The sequence below is a fragment of the Notothenia rossii genome (genome assembly GCF_949606895.1).
Source record: "Notothenia rossii genome assembly, chromosome: 1".
Lineage (NCBI taxonomy): Eukaryota > Metazoa > Chordata > Actinopteri > Perciformes > Nototheniidae > Notothenia > Notothenia rossii.
The window spans coordinates 40,713,712-40,733,868 of record NC_136912.1 but is presented as its reverse complement, the minus strand read 5'-3'; the positions used below and the strand labels follow the sequence as shown (position 1 = coordinate 40,733,868).

General features: G+C 39.1%; 1 long non-coding RNA gene across 1 annotated transcript; it reads left to right on the top strand.

Moving 5' to 3' along the window:
- The first annotated feature begins 16,436 nt into the window (after positions 1–16,436).
- On the top strand, positions 16,437–19,929 carry LOC307039054. The gene is made up of 2 exons (XR_013808122.1): positions 16,437–17,526; positions 17,747–19,929. It is a non-coding gene; the product is annotated as an uncharacterized lncRNA (long non-coding RNA).
- The last annotated feature ends 228 nt before the right edge of the window (positions 19,930–20,157 follow it).

Here is a 20,157-nt window from a genome sequence, read left to right as displayed (position 1 = left end):
ATAGAGTAAACACTCTATGAAGGTTGTTCATATAGTAGTTGTTAGATGTGAACGTGTTTTTTTTTTCTCACAGCTCATGTTGTCCATTTAGTTTGGGACAAAATCAAAGTATTGTTCTATAGCTATACAATTTTTATAAATACTCTGAACTTTGCTATACATATTTCACATTGCCACCCATAGCTTCTTTGTTGTAAATCAGTCATTCATTCTCAGGTTTCCAGTGAGTCCACATGGTTGAAATAAGACTTATACAGAAATGTTCTTTCTGCACACAATTACGCACACAACATAACCTTGTTTGTGCTTGCTAATTGGAACGTTGTTTGTTGTTATTCCAGTTATATTTTATAATGATTAAGATATTTATGTTATGACTATGCTGTGATTTGGTGCTGTATAAATGACATTGAAACAAATATGGTGATTGGCTGGAAACAATGTTCATTTCAAAATGCTGTTTTTATTTAAAAATGTATGGGAATATCTTTTTTCTAAATAGGACCAGTCTTCAGATGAACAGGTACCATAATCATTTGGATACATCACAGGGGAAAGAGTAAATGCAGTCTGACAAACCATGAAACCAAGCATTGTTGAGCCCTGAAATCTGATTTGGAGTGGTGAAACAGTGCTACTGTACTTCTGAATACCTTTTCGATTACTTTATAACTGAGCATATTCTTTCAGCTTCAAGTACAGTTCTGATGCAGTCTCCCAGTTCTCTGGCTTTTGTAGGTCATTGCGCTCCACAGCAAAGTCCAAGTACTCCTGCATGTTTTGGTCCCCACATGGAGCTATAGACAGGCTTGTCTCAGGAACAGCATCCAATTCTGCCTGTTCAATCTCAAATCCACAGTCCCCGGAGCCAAATCTATGTTAAATAGAAGACATAGTATTCATTTACATTTAAGATAAAAACACAAAGAAGTATCAATCCATCACCAATGTATTACCTGTGTGGCAAGTAGTACAGTTCATTGGGCACTCCTCCAGGACATGATGCTGTTCTGGAAGGGCGAATCCTGTGACTGTTCCACAGTCTCACACACTCATCCAAGTCCTTCTGAATAACATCAACAAAGCAGAATCTCAGAAGGCACTGATGCTCGTGACTCCCGTTGAAGTATCCAGCATCTCGGAGGTCTGCAAATAGCTCCATCCAGAACTGAGACCTATAGAAATGGATATATTTTCAAGTGAATTATTAAGCAATATACAACAATTCTACAAATTACATTAAAAGGTTACCAGTAAAAATCAACAACAAATCATTGAGTGTCTATTTCATAATTTATTTGCTTCACAACCTAAAGTGCCTAGGTCCCCTCAGGGGCCGCTGTTCAATCCAAAACCCACGCTTAGATGTTCACAGTTTCTAACTTTATTTCTGCCAAAAAGAAGTTCTACAGAAAGGCCTTGTTTAGTCTGGGTCATAGACTACAGGCTATATATTATATCTATTATAATAAAAACTGATACACTTTAGCTTAGCAAATGTTGTTTGTCTGACAGGGTTGGCAAGTAATAGATAATAATGATAAACACTTACCTTCCCTTTCTTAATATGGACCACCAGTGCGCTGATTAGTCATGGATGTGCCATACATGTGGCTGGACGCTCCAGAGTAGTAGTCATGGTGACGTAGGGTACACTGAATTGCAGCCATAATTCCGTTCTCCGTGCCACAATCAGTCCGCAGCCTCATGGAGATGACACCGAGGTTTCGCACACATTTGAGGAAATATTGAGCGATAACTCTTGGGTTATTGTTTGTTGGACCACATTCAAGCCATAGTACTTTACGTGAAAATCCATCTATGCATCCTGAAAGGGCCACACCGAATGGCTTAAGTTTGTCATAACCGTCAGCATGCCACATATAGTTCGGTCCCATTGAGTGGTAGGTTCTCCTTATAAACCTTCTGCGAGATCTCCTCTCGCAGCCTCGAGGGTTAAGCTCCCGGAGCAAATTCATAACATCATCTCTCTTCACTCGAAGACTGTACTTTTGTTTTAGTACCTGCCACATTGTTCGGTATCCAAACAATTGTCCAGGTCCACAAAGTTCCAACCTGATGGCGTTAATTAAAGCGATTTGATAGGAATAACCCTTTCTGCGGTAAAACCCGGCTTGATTCAGTTTGCTTTTAAGAGTCCGCAAACTGATTTTTACACCGTGAAAGGTAGACAACATGTCCACGATTACAGCATACGAGTGACCTTCATTAAAATATTGCATGCAATGATGCAAGATATCTGGTCCTTCTGTCTGGTCCGTGTCCTTTAAACACTCCAGAGAGCAAAACGGTGTCACTTGTCCCAGGTTGTTTCTACAAAACGGACAAAATATGTTTACCGAACGTAAACACACTCGTACATATGGTCTTTCCGCCAAAACAAACTTAAATTTGAGCCAATCACGTCAAGCCACTTCCGGTATGATGTACATTCCCTTTCCGCTTTGATTCTGGTTTGTAAATGTGTTTCGGGAAATGTTAAAGTGTTTCGGGAAATGGTAAAGTGTTTCAGTTATGGTCAAAGTGTTTTGCATCTTGTTAATTTGTTTTCGTTAATGTTAAAGTTTTTTTTCCTTGGTAAAAGTGTTTTTGCTAATGTAATTTTGTTTTATAAAATGTAAATTTGTCTCAAGCTTTGTTAAAGTGTTTCACACTTTGTAATTGTCCATTGCACTTCCCAGCCACCGTACATGTCCCACACTCTGCTCTTGTGCCAAATCTCGTGGTTCAGCTTGGAACTTCATGTCCTGTGGGGGACCGATGAAAGTGTGCCTTTTTCTGTCACCTGGTTTTGGTTCTGGATGCCTCAGGTGGAGATGGTTCTGGATGCAGTGTTGGAGTTGTTGGTTCAGCTCTGCTTCTCTGTCTGTTCGATGGAGGAGGAGGAGGAGGAGGAGGAGGAGGAGGAGGAGTCTTCCGTGGTGCGGTCTTTTGTCTGCTTGGAAGATGGGGTCGTAGCGGTCTGACAGGCGGAGAGATAGAGAGAGAGAGATCTCGGGACGCATTACCTATAGTTAATTCTAACACACTGAGGTAAAATAAATCCAACCTTTTCTACTCTATTTTCCTAATCTTACTATCTATCTTAGTTCTTAAATGTCATCTAAACACATTTCATGTCTAGTAATAATTTTACCATATCCCTAAACATTGCTTTCACCCACTGTAACACGTTTACTCCAATTAACTCTTTCAGGAAACCATTTTCTTCTCTAAATTGAAATACCTACATGTTTCAAGCACCACATATTTCACACACTATAAAAGAACGTCCCCATATTTTCTCCATCATTTTAAATCTAACTGTTATTTAGAACATAAGTAACTTTTGTGACTGGACATATCTGCAATGTCGCCACTATCTGCTGGGAATTTTGTTCATAGAGTTTGTACTTACAAAGCTGTACTTGTGGGTTAGTAGCCTGTTTCAACTTCACTCATTTTCAATAATTTTGCTCAGGTCACCGGTCGGTTGTTCATAAACTTAACAGGGGGTGTTTCTGGTACAGACTAAAACATGGATCCAGTGTATTTAGAGATTCCCCTAATCTGTTAATCCCCATATCCCGATCACTTAAACCCATCTCATCATTTGATACAAGAACTGCATATAGGGGGGGTGAATCATCTTGATTATAACCGCCTCACCTTTGGGAACGAGTATTTCTAACTCCTCCTCTTGTTGCTCAGCTGATCTTTTGGCTCTGGGGATAAGTGAAAGTCTCTGAAACACAGCTGGAGTTTTGTTAGTGACGTGGGCATTCTCTATGAGTGAACTAATGGTTCCATGTCTTACTTGATATTGTACTCCTCTTCCAACCAGAAAGGTGCCAAGTGTAATGAGCACAATCAACAATGCTATTCTAACTCGTATCCCTAGGGGACCCCACAATTGGTTTGGCTTTGTTCCTGACATCATCTCTATTTTATCCCTGGTTGTATCCGATACAGAATTTAAATAATGAGTACAAAAATAACGTATACAACATTTTGACTCTTCTTTAAGATGTAAAACAAAAAAAATTGGTTTTCATATTAATGTACAATCTATAAAAATCTATAGACAATTTGTCTTTTGAGCTGTTTCTATCTTTATCTTATTTCTATTTATTGTTTTGTTCCAGCTCTGCCAAATCATCCTAACTCCCAATAATGTTCCGGAAGTTACCAGTGAAGGGTGACAATGTGTGAGGTGGTGTCAATTTGCTCCTTTTTCTTTACCTTTAAACCGGAGCGCGTGTGAATTTCGTTACAACTTTTCACGCTTCTGTCCACCGGGGATCAGCCCTCTGTCTTTTGTGAAATTTCACCCTCACCCAATCACCTGGCCGAACAGGAGTCTCTTCTGGTGTCTCGTCTGGTATCTCTGTAGTTTTCCTAGCCTGTGTAGACAAAACTTGGATAATATTACTCAGAGTTCTGACATATTCATGCACTTCTATTCATCTAATATCTAAAACTGGACCACTCCCTGCTTGGAGAAGGCCCAAGCTTCGGCATACCTCTTGTTGTTATGAGACCTATTGTTGTTATCATTCATTAACTACAACGTCACTGAAATCAACATATCTGTACAATCATGACACTCCCTCCTTTGAGCATAAAATGCTCAATTAATATTGCAATGATTACCCTATTATGAACAGGACATGTAAAACCCATAACGCTGCATCAAATAAATATAACTTCTCCGTGTACACATAAGGCGTACAAAAATATTGTATGATGTATGGCTTTCTGATGGTATAAATGCATATTCACTAAAGATCTGCCATTAGCACAAAAAATAGTTTACTTGTTTCAATAATGGCTTTTGTCATGGTATTATGCATCATTGTTGCTGCGAGAAACAATACCCCTGGTGTCGCTAATGCGTCTCAATCATTCTAGGATTAGAGGATTGGTTGACACTGCTGAACAATGAAAAATACGAACTATTCTCACAGAGGGTAACCTGCATGAAGGGCTGGTGCTCCTCACTCAAAATGAGATATTGCCTTACGCACTACACTATAAATCAGTAAAGTTACTCAAGAATAAATAAATAAAAACAGATTCTTGAAACTGTTGTAAAAACCCTACAACTTCTTCCTCCAAGCTCTCAATCAGTGTTATGTTATTTAATCTGCAGCTCATGCCTTAAAACAGATACTTCAGACCGATTATAAATTGTGTTTATGAGAAATATGTAATCTGACTCCATAAATCACATAATTGTTTGATTAAAAACTACACTTCTAATTACAATAAATGAAGTTCCCCTTTAAACACAGCCCTGGTCTTCTGACGGGGTCTATCTACTGGCTGGAAAATGTTGGGCCAGTCTCTGTCGCTCCGTCACTGTTCTCCCGCTAACAGTCACTCGCTAGTTCTGCTGGGTTCTTGTTGCACCTCCCTTTGTAGCCAGACTTCACCACAGCAGAATCGAGTTTCTGTTTTTAGGTCTCAACAGCTCCACGTCAGGTGTTTCGCCACCCCTTGAACTGCAGTCGGTGTAAACAGGAGGACTTGGTAGGGATTCTCCTTCTTGGGCGAGTACTAGGTTCCCGTCGTTATATTTTTGGTGGAAGCCCCTAGTCTGGACCTCACTCGATGTGTGGACACAATAGTTTTCTGTGTGGGGGAACGACATCACTCCTAATCTCTTTCCTTCTCATAATTACATAAATAGTCTGTTAAATGTTCTATTCTGTGGATGCTTTATGTGTAAATGCAATATGCTACTCTCGATTTTTTTCTTTTACATTAAACATTAAACCTCTCCCTCCTGTGGTGACAGATATGGCTCAATGTAGCTGGATTTCAAAATACCCTTGTGCTGAAGATGCATCACCTGGTGGTCTGGCCCTCTGAGCTTCCTCATTGTTGTGGTTGATACCAGGCTGTCAGTGGCATTTGGTTCATGTTTGGAAATCCTGTTCCTCTTTGACATCCCTGGGACCCCACTCCTCTATCGTAGTCATGGAAACCTCCCCTGGGGTAACTGCATGGAGGGCCGTTGTTTGGTGCAATGTTCTGCGGACACTCTCTGGACCAATGTGTCAGCCGACCACATTTGTAGCAGCCTTCATCTCTTCTTCGCCTTGATTGTTGCTCTCCTCTCCATTGTCCCTTTTGTTGATGCTGTATGGGAGTGTATACCTGTGCTTGCGGCTGTACTTGGGTAGGAGGATATGCAGGTGTTTGCTGTTGCCGAAATTGTGTGGGAAGATATTCTGGTACTTGCAGCATCCTGTGTTGCGGACAATATCTGGCCCAATGTGAGAACTGACCACATATGGAGCATCCTCCACCTTGGAAACCTTGTCCTGTTGGTCGATTATGTCCTTGGAAACGTCCTCTTCCTCTGCCACCTTGTCTTCCTCGGAAACCTCCTCCCCCTCTTTGTTGATTCTGCACCTGAATCTCTGGCGTGTTGGGAGGAGAGTCGTCAGTCAGGCTTGGATACTGCCTTGGTGTTTGGATAACTGGAGCGGCTTCTGTTATTCCTGCTATGTCTTCCCTCATTGGCAGGTCTGCTTCTTGGAACACATCCATGTTGTCTGCCGGTCCAATACTGACATATTTTAGATGATGTAACAGACCTATGACTCTTGATTTCCTTTGGTCAGCTTTCACCCATGCGCTTTGCTGTTGTAGGGGTTCTTCATGTTCACAGTCAAACACTGCTATTACATGGGCTTCTGTTGGTCCAGGCTTATCATCAGCTGGAAACAGTCCTCTCATTTGCCACTGTTCCAACAGTTTCTCAATTTGGTTCCATGTCTTCTGTCTAAGATTTGGAACTGTTGTAGCATCTGATCTGATTTTTATCCTTCTCCTGATATCTGCAGTTGAGCCTGGCTCTGCGTCCGGTCTCAACTTAGTTTCTTTTGGTGGCATGTTCTCTTCCTATTCGAATGAAATTATTAGGTTATCAAAGATTGAAGCACTAATCCTCCGACTAGCACCTTCGTTCCTGATAAATAATATCCTATGTCATCCGAACTTAACTTTAAATCTGGGTGTGTTTGTTTTTTGTTGTTTTGTTTTTTTTAGTTGCTAAAGGTTTTTTTTATTTATTTGTTTAAGTTTTAAATATTTTTTAAGTTATCAATCAATCAATCAATGTTTATTTATATAGCCCAATATCACAAATGTTACATTTGTCTCAGTGGACTTCACAGTTTGTACAGAATATCAGTATGACAATACGACACCCTCTGTCCTTAGACCCTCACATCAAGGAAAAACTTCCGGAGAAAAACCCACAGTTTAAAGGGAAAAATGGGAAAAACCTCAGGGAGAGCAACAGAGGAGGGATCCCTCTCCCAGGACGGACAGACGTGAAATAGATGCCGTGTGTAAATTGAAAAGATAATACATTTGCAACATAGGTAGTCCAAATGTTTGGAAATGCATGTGTGTATAATAGGAAGATGAATCCACGAGGATATCCATCCAGGACTTATGATCCAGGACCACAGCCACGACTCAAGATCCAGGACTGGCGATCCATGACACAGTTCCGCAGTATCATCCATGAGTCCGGATCCCGGCGTATATAGACACCAAAAAGAAAGAAATTTGGGGAAGCTGGGTAAATCGGAACATGAGAGTACACAGGTATAGACAGAGAGAAGGAAGAAGTAAGATGTCCCCCGACAAACTAAGCCTATATCAGTAAAACTAGGGGCTAAATCTAATCAGCCCTAACTATAAGCTTTATCAAAAAGGAAGGTCTTAAGCGCACTCTTAAAAACGGATAGGGTGTCTGCCGTCCGAACAAAAACTGGAAGCTGATTCCATAAAAGTGGAGCTTGATAAGAAAAGGCTCTGGCTCCCATTGTACTTTTAGAGACTCTAGGAACAACCAACAACCCTGCATTCTTGGAACGCAATGCCCTAGTAGGACAGTAGGGTATAATGAGTTATTTTAGGTAAGATGGCACCTGCCCATTAAGGGCTTTGTAGGCGAGAAGAAGAATTTTAAATTCTATCCTGTGTTCTATAGGGAGCCAGTGTAAGGCAGCCAGAACAGGAGTTATGTGGTCCCTTTTCCTAACTCTGGTTAGTACACGAGCTGCAGCATTTTGAATCAGCTGAAGCGACTTGACTGACTTCTTGGTACACCCTGATAATAAGGAGTTACAATAATCCAGCCTTGAAGTAACAAATACATGGACTAGTTTCTCTGCATCGTTTTGAGGCAAGATATGCCTGATTTTTGCAATGTTACGTAGATGGAAATAGGCGGTCCTTGAAATTGATTTTATGTGGGCGTTAAAGGATAAATCCTGATCAAATATAACACCAAGATTCCTTACAGTCTCACTGGAGGCCAAATTAATTCCATCCATAGTTAGTATATCTTTAGATAATTTGTTTCGTAGATTCTTTGGGCCAAGTACAATAACTTCAGTTTTGGTCGTGTTTAACATCAAAACATTTAAGGTCATCCACGTCTTTAAGTCCTTGAGGCAGTCTTGAATTTTATTTAGATGATTCATTTCATCAGGCTTGATTGAAAAACATAGTTGAGTATCATCCGCATAACAATGAAAGTTTACAGAATGATTCCTTATAATATTGCCAAACGGAAGCATATATAATGTGAACAAAATAGGTCCGAGCAATGAGCCCTGTGGCACTCCATGGCTAACTTTGGTTTGCGTGGAAGATTCATCGTTGACACGTACAAACTGAGAGCGTTCAGATAGATAGGACCTAAATCAGCCTAAAGCAGTTCCCTGTATGCCAACTAAGTGCTCTAGTCTTTGCAATAGGATATCATGGTCGATAGTATCAAATGCAGCACTAAGATCGAGCAAGACAAGAATAGAGACAAGTCCCTTGTCTGAGGCTATTAGAATGTCATTTGTGACTTTAACCAGAGCTGTCTCTGTGCTATGTTGTGTTCTAAAGCCAGACTGAAAATCTTCAAATAAATCATATTTTTTTAAGTAATCACACAGCTGTTTTGCGACTGCTTTCTCAAGAACTTTTGAGAGGAACGGAAGATTAGAAATAGGTCTATAGTTGGCTAAAACCTCTAGATCGAGGTTGTGCTTTTTAAGAAGCGGTTTTATCACTGCTACTTTGAATGATTGTGGAACATAGCCGGATAATAAAGACATATTCATAATATTCAATAAAGAAGTGCTAATTAATGGAAAAACGTCTTTTAACAGCGTAGTTGGAATCGGGTCTAAGATACACGTCGATGGTTTGGAAGAGAGAATCATTGAATTTAATTGTTCAAGGTTTATGGCTGAAAAGCATTCTAGTTTACTATCTAGTGTAATATTAGAACTTACGTTTCCGGGAGCTGTTGATAACACTATACTGGTCAAAGACAAGAGGTCATTAATTTTGTTTCTAAGAGTAACGATTTTATCATTAAAAAAGCAAATAAAATCATTTCTACTAAGTGCTATGGGAATAGAAGGCTCAGTTGAGCTGTGGCTCTCTGTCAGCCTGGCTACAGTGCTGAAAAGAAATCTTGCATTATTCTTATTCTCATCTATTAATGAAGAGTAGTACGCTGCTCTCGCTTTATGCAGTGCTTTCTTATATTCATTGAGAATAATATGCTAAATTAAACGAGATTCTTCAAGTTTAGTGGAACGCCATATCCTTTCAAGTTGACTCGACTTTTGCGGGTTTCGGCATTATGCCATGGAGCTAATCTATGTTGTTTTATTTTCTTCTTTTTCAAAGGAGCAACAGAGTCTAATTGTATTCGCAGCGCATCTGAAGCACTATCAACAACATGATCAATTTGGGGTGGTGTACATTTTGTATAAGTTTCCTCCCTTACATCCAGACATGCTATCGAGTTAAGTATTGATGGAATCTCTTCCTTAAATTTGGCTATAGCACTAACAGATTTCTGCTGCAGGAGCTTTTGACTAATGCTTTGTAGTCTAGTAACAGTACTTCAAAAGTTACTAAGAAATGGTCGGATAAAGCAGGATTATGCGGTTCGACTAATAGTTGCTCAATTTCAATACCATAAGTCAGAACAAGGTCGAGAGTGTGATTATAGCAGTGGGTTGGTTTATTTACACTCTGACAGAAACCAACATAATCTAGTATAGAGTTAAATGCAACAGTAAGGCTATTTTTAATCGTCAACATGAATATTAAAGTCACCTACGATAATTACTTTATCTGTTTTAAGTACCAACGCTGATAAAAACTCAGAGAATTCTGATAAGAATTCTGAATAAGGACCTGGTGCAAGGTACACTGTAACAAATAAGATTGGCTGCAAAGTTTTCCAGGTCGGATGCGTAAGACTGAAAACGAGGCTTTCAAAGGAGGTATAATTTAATTTTTGTTTAGTATTGATAAGTAAACTTGAGTCAAAGATTGCTGCAACTCCACCTCCTCGGCCCGTGCCTCGGGTAATATGAGTATTGATATGGCTGGGTGGAGTAGCCTCATTTATGCTGACATATTCTTTATGTCTCAACCAAGTTTCAGTGAGACAGCATATATCAATATTATAATCTGATATTAAATCATTTACCAATATTGCTTTAGATGCTAGAGATCTTATGTTTAAGAGACCACATTTAATCTTCCTGTTTTGTTGCACTGTAGTAGTTGTTACATTTACTTTTACTAGGTTATTATGTATGACACCTCTATTAGGTTTTACCTTAAATTGTCCTTGGGCAGACACACACACCGTTAATATTGGGTATTTTATTGGGTTCGGGCTTCCTATGGATGACTGCCTAGGAGAGAGCGCAGAGAAGCGTGTAAGACTGCGACTCCGCCTCCTGGTCTCAACTCCAGTTTGTCATGGATTAAGTCCACAAAGCCCTGAAATGTTTGCCGAAATGAGATTTGCACCTTCCAAAGTAGGATGAATGCCGTCTCTCTTAATCAGACCAGGTTTTCCCCAGAAGGCTGTCCAATTATTTACGAAGCCCACATTGTTTGCTGGGCACCACCAAGACAACCAGCGCTGAAATGATGACATGCGGCTGTACATGTCATCATTGATCAGATTTGGGAGGGGACCAGAGAAGATTACGGTGTCCGACATTGTTTTAGCATAACTACACACCGACGCCACATTAAGTTTGGTGCATTCTGATTGGCGTAAACGAACATCATTACCACCGACGTGAATAACAATCCTACTGTATTTACGTTTATTTTTAGCCAGCAGTTTAAGATGCACCTCAACGTCGCCCGCTCTGGCCCCCGGAATGCATGTGACTGTGGAGGCTTCGGTCTCTAAATTCACGTGTCTCATAATAGAGCTACCAATAACCACAGTTTGCTTCTCAGCGGGTGTCTCGCTGAGTGGGGAATATCTGTTAGATACGTGAACGGGTTGGTGGGGACCTGCGGGTTTCGCGTTATGCCCCTTCTGAATAGTCACCCAATCTCCCTGCTGCTCGGGAGTTGCCGGGGGACGGCTAAGAGGAGCTACCTTTTGCCAGTCCGCACCGGCTAACATGGGCTTTACTGTAGCTGAGTTACTTTCTAAGATGCGGAGCCGGGCTTCTATGGCTATGATTCCCGCCTCCAACCTAACAACTATACTAAATTTAACACATGTATCGGTACCAGTAAAGGAGTTAGGGAAGTAACCAAACATGAGACAGTTAGAGCAGGAAATAGCACCCGAGGGTGGGGAAAGAGCCATGGCTAGCTATCAAGCTAAAGTAGCTACCGTTAGCAAACCCGAAAAGAGTGTAGGCAACTGTGGAGTTACAGTCGCTAAGAGAAGGAGAGTTGTGAGTGCTTAAGATGTAGTAACGTGTGATTACAACGTCAGGCAGTTGCCGTGATCAAGAGTTTTAAAACGATCGATTAGATAAGTTTAAGATAATAAGCTATCAGCAACAGAACAGGCACCCGGGATACCCGGAGATGACAACAACAACAACCGGAAGTTACAACAGGCTTACCGCAATAGTGGTCCATCATGTGTGAGAGATTTTTTTTTTTAAGTTTTACGTTTTTTTAAAAATATTAATAAAGTAAATTAAAATATAAAAATTATGCAAATTTAAAAATATGGAATGTTAAAAATAAATTGTACAGTGTATGGTTTGACTTTGAAATATGAAAATAGAAATCTGGTGAAAATCTAAATCTACTGTGTACAGTGCATACCGAAGTGTATGAAATTATGCTAATGTCACAACTTGTGTTGGCTTCAATAAATTGGTGTTTGAATATTCGACAGTCTAGGTTATGTTATTTATGTAAATTTTCTCATCTTATAATTAGAAACCACTTTGCAATTCAATTCTGCCGATACCTGTGTTTGTTTATACACTTTAGAATTAAGCTTCAGAATGTTAATGTATTTTTCCCTAAGAGGTGTTCCCTCTATCTGTGTAATAATTCTGTATTACCAGCAGAGTGCGCTGTTGTAATTTCCAGCTCAATCCACTAGGGCAGGGGTTCCCAAACTTTTTCAGCATGAGACCCAAAACAGAAAGGTTGTGGTCCTAAGGGACCCAAGCTCAAAAAATGTCATGATTTTCCATAATATCTAAAGTTATAAACAAAGAATGCAACACACCATGAATTTAAAATGTAAATGAAAATATTTATCTAATTATAAAAGTGCATCGCAGCAATTAGGTTTCTCACCACAGCAACCTTCCCTTTGAGCTTGCCCAGAAAAAATAAGGATCAAAGCAGAAAGATGAAACATGGGACGTGCAGTCAAGTATATACATTACGAATCAAATTTTTATTATACAATTATCAAAAGTGCAATATTAACTTTGTCGCTAGCTCAAAAACTATGTCCACACCATTTTAAACTATTTTAAATGAACAAAGAACAAACATGTTGTAAACAGAAAGGGACAAAACACTAACTATAGGAAGTGCAGTCAAGTGTATACAGTACATCACAGGTGAAACCACATTTAAATTCTCAGAAGTGCAACATTAAGTTTGTCACTAGATCAAAAACTATGTACACACATTTTTTAAACACTTTTAAATGAACAGAGCTGTTGTAAAACACTCTGAGACACAAAGAAACTCCAACACTTGGCAACTGATTAACTTTTTTTTTGTGGAGGCTGACTTGATAGGATGCCCTCAGTGCCCCTGTCTTCCCTTTGAATGCCTGAAAATAACAGAGAAGATATTATCATTAACATTGCTGGGTTATTGGGTGATTTTTAACACCAGCCGGCGTACGAATGTGGACCTGGCAACCGCATTTATAGCACATTACATTACTTGTTACTTGTTAGACGCTTTTATCCAAAGCGACTTACATACTCAATACTGTGGGGAATCCCCACAGAGGGATTTTGACAGGGTTGTTGCACAAAAGATCCAAGCGCGCACAGAAGAAATCTGATAGCAGACATTTCACGAGCGCACAGAAACAGCCTGAGTGCGAGGAGAAGGTTTTAAGCTGGAACACAGGAAACCTCTAGGCAGAAATATATCTGAGTGCAAGCGTACAGTTTGAGCAGAAGCAGAGCAGAAGCAGAGCAAATCTAAGCTCAAGCAGGCACTATTTGAGTGTGAGGACAGGGTTTGAGGGAAAGAAATACATATTCTGAACGTGAAATCAATAAAGTATGCTCTCAAATTTAAAGACCACGCTCTTGAATAAAGATAGGGAATAACCCCCATATGTATTCCTATGTGCATCACACTGCAGCAGTCACGTCCGTGCGGCTGATACTTTCTCTTGCTTTCCTTCTCATACTGCCTGTCACTTTCCCTCTAATCTTCCTGTGGTTATTGTTTCTCTGTTTTTCTCCCGGCCGTTTTAAAAACATTTTAGGCTAGTAAAAGTTGAAACACCGCTCTATGCCGCTAGAGAATGTAGTGGACTCGCGGGAGCGAGTAGTGGACGCACGAGAGTGCGCAGCTGGCGGTCCGTTCCGGGGCTCAGTCAGCATTTCATCCAACTTTGCATTAACGAAACAATATCACAACAGACCCTGACAAACTCACAAACACACAAAACAAATGATTAAAATTAGTGACTTACTTTTCCGCCGTCAAAACACTGCTTCTTGAAAGACTCTTCTTTGCAGATGAAAAAATCCTTCGATTTGTCCCGATGCAGAGGATGTTTTGTTTGGAGATGCCGGTCCAATTGATTCATTTTCAAGCTTTCGTTACTGAGCACCTCTCCACATAAAACACACTGAGGCCGCTCCTCTCCATTTCTAACAGCTTTTGTGAAGCCAACGTTTAAAAACTCCTCTTTGTATCATCTTTTTGCCACCATGTACGATCGGGATTAATCAACAGACAATAAACAGACAACGCGAAAACTTTCGCGGGGGACGCGTCAGAGCTGATACAAATACTGTCTGTTATTTTATTTTATTTGTATTTAGAAAATTAAATCATTCAATATAAAATGCTATATTGCATAATTTCATTTTCAAAATAAAATAAAAAAATTATAAAAAAATTGTATTTGGAACACAGCCATCAGCTCTGACGCTGTGTGTGTGTAGCAATGCATTTAACTGCGATCCAATCAAAACGGGTCCGCGACCCATTATGGGTCGGGACCCTGAGTTTGGGAAAGGCTGCACTAGGGAATAGGTGTTGCAAAACTGACTTCTTTTTACAAGAAAAATTGTATTTTCCTTCTTAAAATGGGAAGAAAATTACACTATGGTTAAACAACACAGCACATAACCGCGAAAACACATTTGCAAAGAGGAATATTTCAAAAACTGCCAAAACATATTTGCCAGCAGAATTACTTCAAAAATCAGCCAATACACTTTTGCCAGCAGAAATACTTCGAAAATCAGACAATACACTTTTGCCAGCAGAAATACTTCAAAACTCAGTTTGGAGTTTTTTTTTTGAAAATACAACAATCCTTCCCTTTAATATCCAAAACCTGATTCAGCCTTCTAGTTCCAACTGTTACAAGAAGTATGATTCGTTCTTCACAAGATGGAGGTCAGGAAAATGCCTCGTTAGAGTGAAACCAGCTGCATAAGAACAAACAAAGGAGTGCTTTGAATTTGAATTTCATTTCACGAAATGGCGATTGCCCTGTGTCTGTTTGTCAATATGTGGTGAAAACAAAATGGCAACTGATTTTCCAACTCACCACGTGGCTTTCAGAGGGGAGTTTTGAATAATGGCTAGGTGATATTTACTTTAGCATAAGGAGTCACTGGTGAGATATGTTGTAATCTAGAGTGTACAACACAACCCAACACTGTTAGTTTAAAATTATAACACTTCTTTGTATTTTACAATTAAAAATGAGCCTTAAACCCTTTACGTTATAGGCCTTAAACCGAATTACGTAATATTTGACTTAGAGTCACTATGTTTTATCCGTTTCTATTAAGACACGCTATAATGGGACAAAGTAAGACGCTAATCACACAACACGTCTCCTCGCAGGATCAACACTAATTCGGCTGACTTTTATATTTGATCCAATTGGTAGATAGGCTGTATTTACACCTGAAAGGGGCACAGCTGATAGAAAGGGACAGCTGGTGGTTAAAGCATGTTATTGAATTTCATTATTTTTATTATTAGATATTAATAGGATCCCTATAAAGTATATTCATTACTCGTTATTCTCTACTAACAGTTAATTAAAGACTGTATATAATGACTATTTTGCACATCCCTTTCAAGATTTCAAGATTTTCTAAGGTTTATTGACATATATACACAAACGGTGTAGTTATGCAATGAATGAAAAACTTGGGTCGCAGGTTCCTCAATAATGCATTACAAGACATTAATCAATATGTGTGCATACCTCCAGCAATGTTAACTATGTTGAAGCACTTATTTTAACTGATATTATACATATGTATTATACTCTTATAGGATGTATATAGATATTTCATCTCCGGCCTTGTCAGGTATTGAACAATCAATAAATAAAGAACACAGAATTATTAAATATAAAACACAGAATTTGTGTGATTATACTAAATGATTTACAAATAAACACCACTGCATATTTACAACTGTTACACATGCTGATGTAACGCAAATGTTTCCAACTTGGGATCAATAAAGTATATCTTATCTTAATATGATCGATGGCTACTGCCATATTTGCAAAATTTGACTCTGAACCTTGACAAGTACATGTTTCGGGCTTATCAATTAATGTAATGTAATGTTATCAATTAACAACAGGAGGGGTCACAAACATAAGACCAGCTGTTAAATAAAGGTCTTCTGACATAGCTGGCATGTGGGTATATTAATGCTGCCCATTATGGGCACAAGCAATTTTCACCCATTTATTAATTATATGTTTTAAATTTGAGTGTTTCCTATCCCCTAAACCTCCAGGGATGTACACAGTATATTGCCAACTTATTATTATGGGAAATACGAAAACGTCTTTTAAAACTACAACTCCCAGTAGACGTGCCATAGATTGAGAACATTTGGCGAAACACAATAGAGGCGAAGTCCCTCCCCTTCCGGGAGCCTCCATGGGACCCCGGAAGCGGAAAATTATACATTGAAGTCAATGGAGAGAGAAAAGTTATCTTTTGATTCCGTTTGAATTGTGCCACGAATGACACATATGATGTTTGTCAATCTTAAACAATCATTTCCATGCAAAAAAAGTCACAGTTTGTCGTAAAAATGCTGAAATATAAGACTATGAATAATACGCAACTAGAAAGACTACAAATCCCAAATGCATTCTGGGTCGCGTAAGTGATGTCATAGGCGATAATGCTCCAAGACTGGTTGTGACTCTCAAAGCAAAGAGGAAGAAGAAGACTGATTTATTCCCTCCAATAAATATAAGAGATTGCTCCAATAAATTCACTTTTACAAGATGCCTGTGTGCTTTGTACGAGGTTGTAATCACAAAAGAGATCATACCACTTGCTCGTTCTATCGCTTCCCGTCTGATGAAAGGACCAGGAGTCGTCGGACCAAACATATCAGGTAATATACATGTTTTGCATGGAACATAGTCAAGTTAGCTACCTAGCTAGTAGCGAGCATGTTAGTTAGCATTATATTACATTACTTAGCCTTGTCATTTGTATTAGCCTTAACATGAAGTAAACCAAAATGTTAAACAGTAAGAGTAGTCATGATGGTAAGTATTTTGTGAAACATTTGAAGAGTAGCCTATCGCCCCTTCCACCAGGTACTAAGGGGGCGGGAGGTAGGCTAACGCCACATTAGTATCAGCGATCTTTTCTACTTAATGCTATCTGCACAAATGGTTAACATTGACCATTAAAAGATCAGGCAGTTCAGGGAGAGTCGAAGGAAGGCAGGCAGCTTTGCATGACATTCTTCTGGACGTGTTTCATTGTGATGATAGTGAGAGTGAGTCAATCTGTTTGTTGGAAAGACAGTAGTTGAGTGATTACTGAGAGAAAATTATTAAAAGAGATAATTATTCAGTGTTGTTACTTTAAAGTGTTGTTACTGAACTTTTTCTCTTTTATTTTCTTTACCTCACCTGTAACTGCTGAGACCCTGAGGAACATGCACACTGGACTGACCTGCTCTGGCAACCTGATTTCCACTGTACGTAATAGTATTTGGTTATGGTATATTATTTATATACATCAAAGGCACAATGCACCCCTCAGAGACACACATGTATTGAGTGGGATATTTTGCATTGGTCATGTGAAATCATCTTTACATACTAGAAAACTGTAGGAGCGGCAACTTGTTTTGAAATTGAATTTTTAATATCCGATAATAAAGTTGATCTGTTTTCTTTATTCTTCTCTCTCCCCAGCTCCATCCATCACCATTCTCTGTTCCTGCAGGTCCTGCTTGCTAATCAATATTCATATTTTTTTACACAATTACAAATAAAGTCAATGTATTGTATGACATGAAGTTGTGCTTCATTCTGAGTCAATAATAAATTCATTCTGCCTTCAGCTGCAAAATTATTGTGGACTGCACCGACATCCATGTAGCTGCCCTCCCCCCAGTAAGATGAACCAAGCAAAGTTGACATACTCAACATACAGCTGTACTCTTAAGTTTACATGAAGAATTTGTGAAATATTGGTAATAACAGGTTTAAATGATTATTAGTAATTAATTATATAATTTTCTCATCGTAGATGAGCAGACAGGGAGCAGATGAGAAAAGCAGAATATGCAGCTGCCATTTTCCACATGGAAAAGAGAACGGGCCAAGTGTATTTGAGTGGACAAAAGAGAAATCCCAAATACGAAAAATAAAATTATACAATTTACAGATATGTATACAAATAAATATATATCCTATATACACCATGTATAATGATGGTGTATGATGTATAAGGAAGTGTGGTAGATAACAAGTAAATATAGAGTTACATACAGATCCATGTTACAGCAAGAGATGGAATAACTAAGAAGCACGCAGTATAATAATAATTACACACAACAATTAAATAACTGCTCAGCATCTCCACCACAATCCCAATCTGCTGTGTCCTGTTTTCCTTCCCTCTGCATAACACCCCATCACACATACGAAACACAACGCAGAGTCCGAGGGTGTTAAGAGTATGTTTATTTAAATGTCCTCCTCTCTACTGGCCAACACAGGGAGCATATGCTGGGTGTAGAATTGTTCCAGGAGGAGGAGATTTCCATGCCATGCAGGGTCTTTGGGGATGGGGATGATGATCGCCTCCTTCGTGGTCCACAGTAGCAGAGACTCCGGTCTGTGATGTGCAGCTTTATATAATATACAATACATTTTTGAAAAACATTTGATCAACAAAAAAGGATTTGGTCAGGATCTAGAGTCAGTGTGTAGTTTATGAATTAATCAATGCTCTCTACATTAGGAAAACACATACCAGTGTACCAGAGGGAGTCACACACAGCTGTGCCTAGATAACCAAACAAATTGACAACAGGAATGCAAACTCATCAGGTATGAAAAAGGTGACAAGGATCCGAGCCCCCCGACCCCACAGAATATCGTCAGAACAACTAAAACAGCAGTGTTAATAATAATAGAAACGCCATAGAGTCACATCTAATAGAAATATATAAAAAGCATTTATTTTAATTGTGTAGCAGTCAGTTTATAATTTTGGCAGCACTGTTGAGCATTTTGAAAATGTATTTTCATGCCTCTGTGCAAGGCTTAGTCTTTCTATCTTTATAGCCACTGGTGTAAAGTAACTAAGTTCATCAACTCAACAAGTACTATAATTGGGCACAATTTTGAGATACTTGTACTTTACTTAAGTTTTTCCATGTTTTGCTACTTTGTTCTTCTACTCCATTACAGTTCAGAGGTAAATGGTGTACTTTTACTCCACTACATGTATTTAATCCCTTTAGTTACTTTACAGATGTGGATGAATGATGTGAAATATAATCAAGTGTTAAATCAGACTTTAGTTCCACCTGGAGTAAATCCAAAAGCTACCCTGCAGTATACAAAGTCATTCAAACTAGCTGGACCTTTACCAGCTTTGATAACACTTTAATAATCAATCATTATAAAACATATATCTATTCTTCTGAAATGGACCAATCTGCACAATGACTACTTTTACTGTCGCTACTTTCACTATATTTTGATAATAATACTTTTCTACTTTTACTTGAGGAACATTTGGAATGCAGGACTTTTACTGTAACAGAGTATTCCTACACTCTGGTACTTCTACTTTTACTCAAGTACAAGATCTGAGTACTTCTACTTTTACTCAAGTAGAGTACACGATCTGAGTAGGCTACTTCTACTTTTACTCAAGTACAAGAACTGAGTACTTCTACTGTTAATCAAGTAGGCCTACAAGATATATACTTATACCACCTCTGTTTATAGCCTATGAAAAAAACGATTAGAAAACGAAGGCTAAAGCTAACGTTAGCAGATAGTGACAATGTATGCTACGATAATATCGCAACGGGAAAAAAAAAAATTTCAGTGCACATCACGCTCTGCCGCTTCGACAGGGAGCTCTACTCTGAACACCTGAACGGCCCGTTCTAACAGCTGTTCACCAGCGGTCCAGTCTGTGCCACAGTGACTACGGACGCACAGTTAATATTAACGAACGCACCATAGGTAATGTAGCTGCTGAAGCTAGACCATCATCGCCGAGCAGCAGAGGCTTATTATACATCATTAGCAGAGCCGACAGGCAGGAAGACTCGAGCACACAGCTCGCACTTCATTATAAT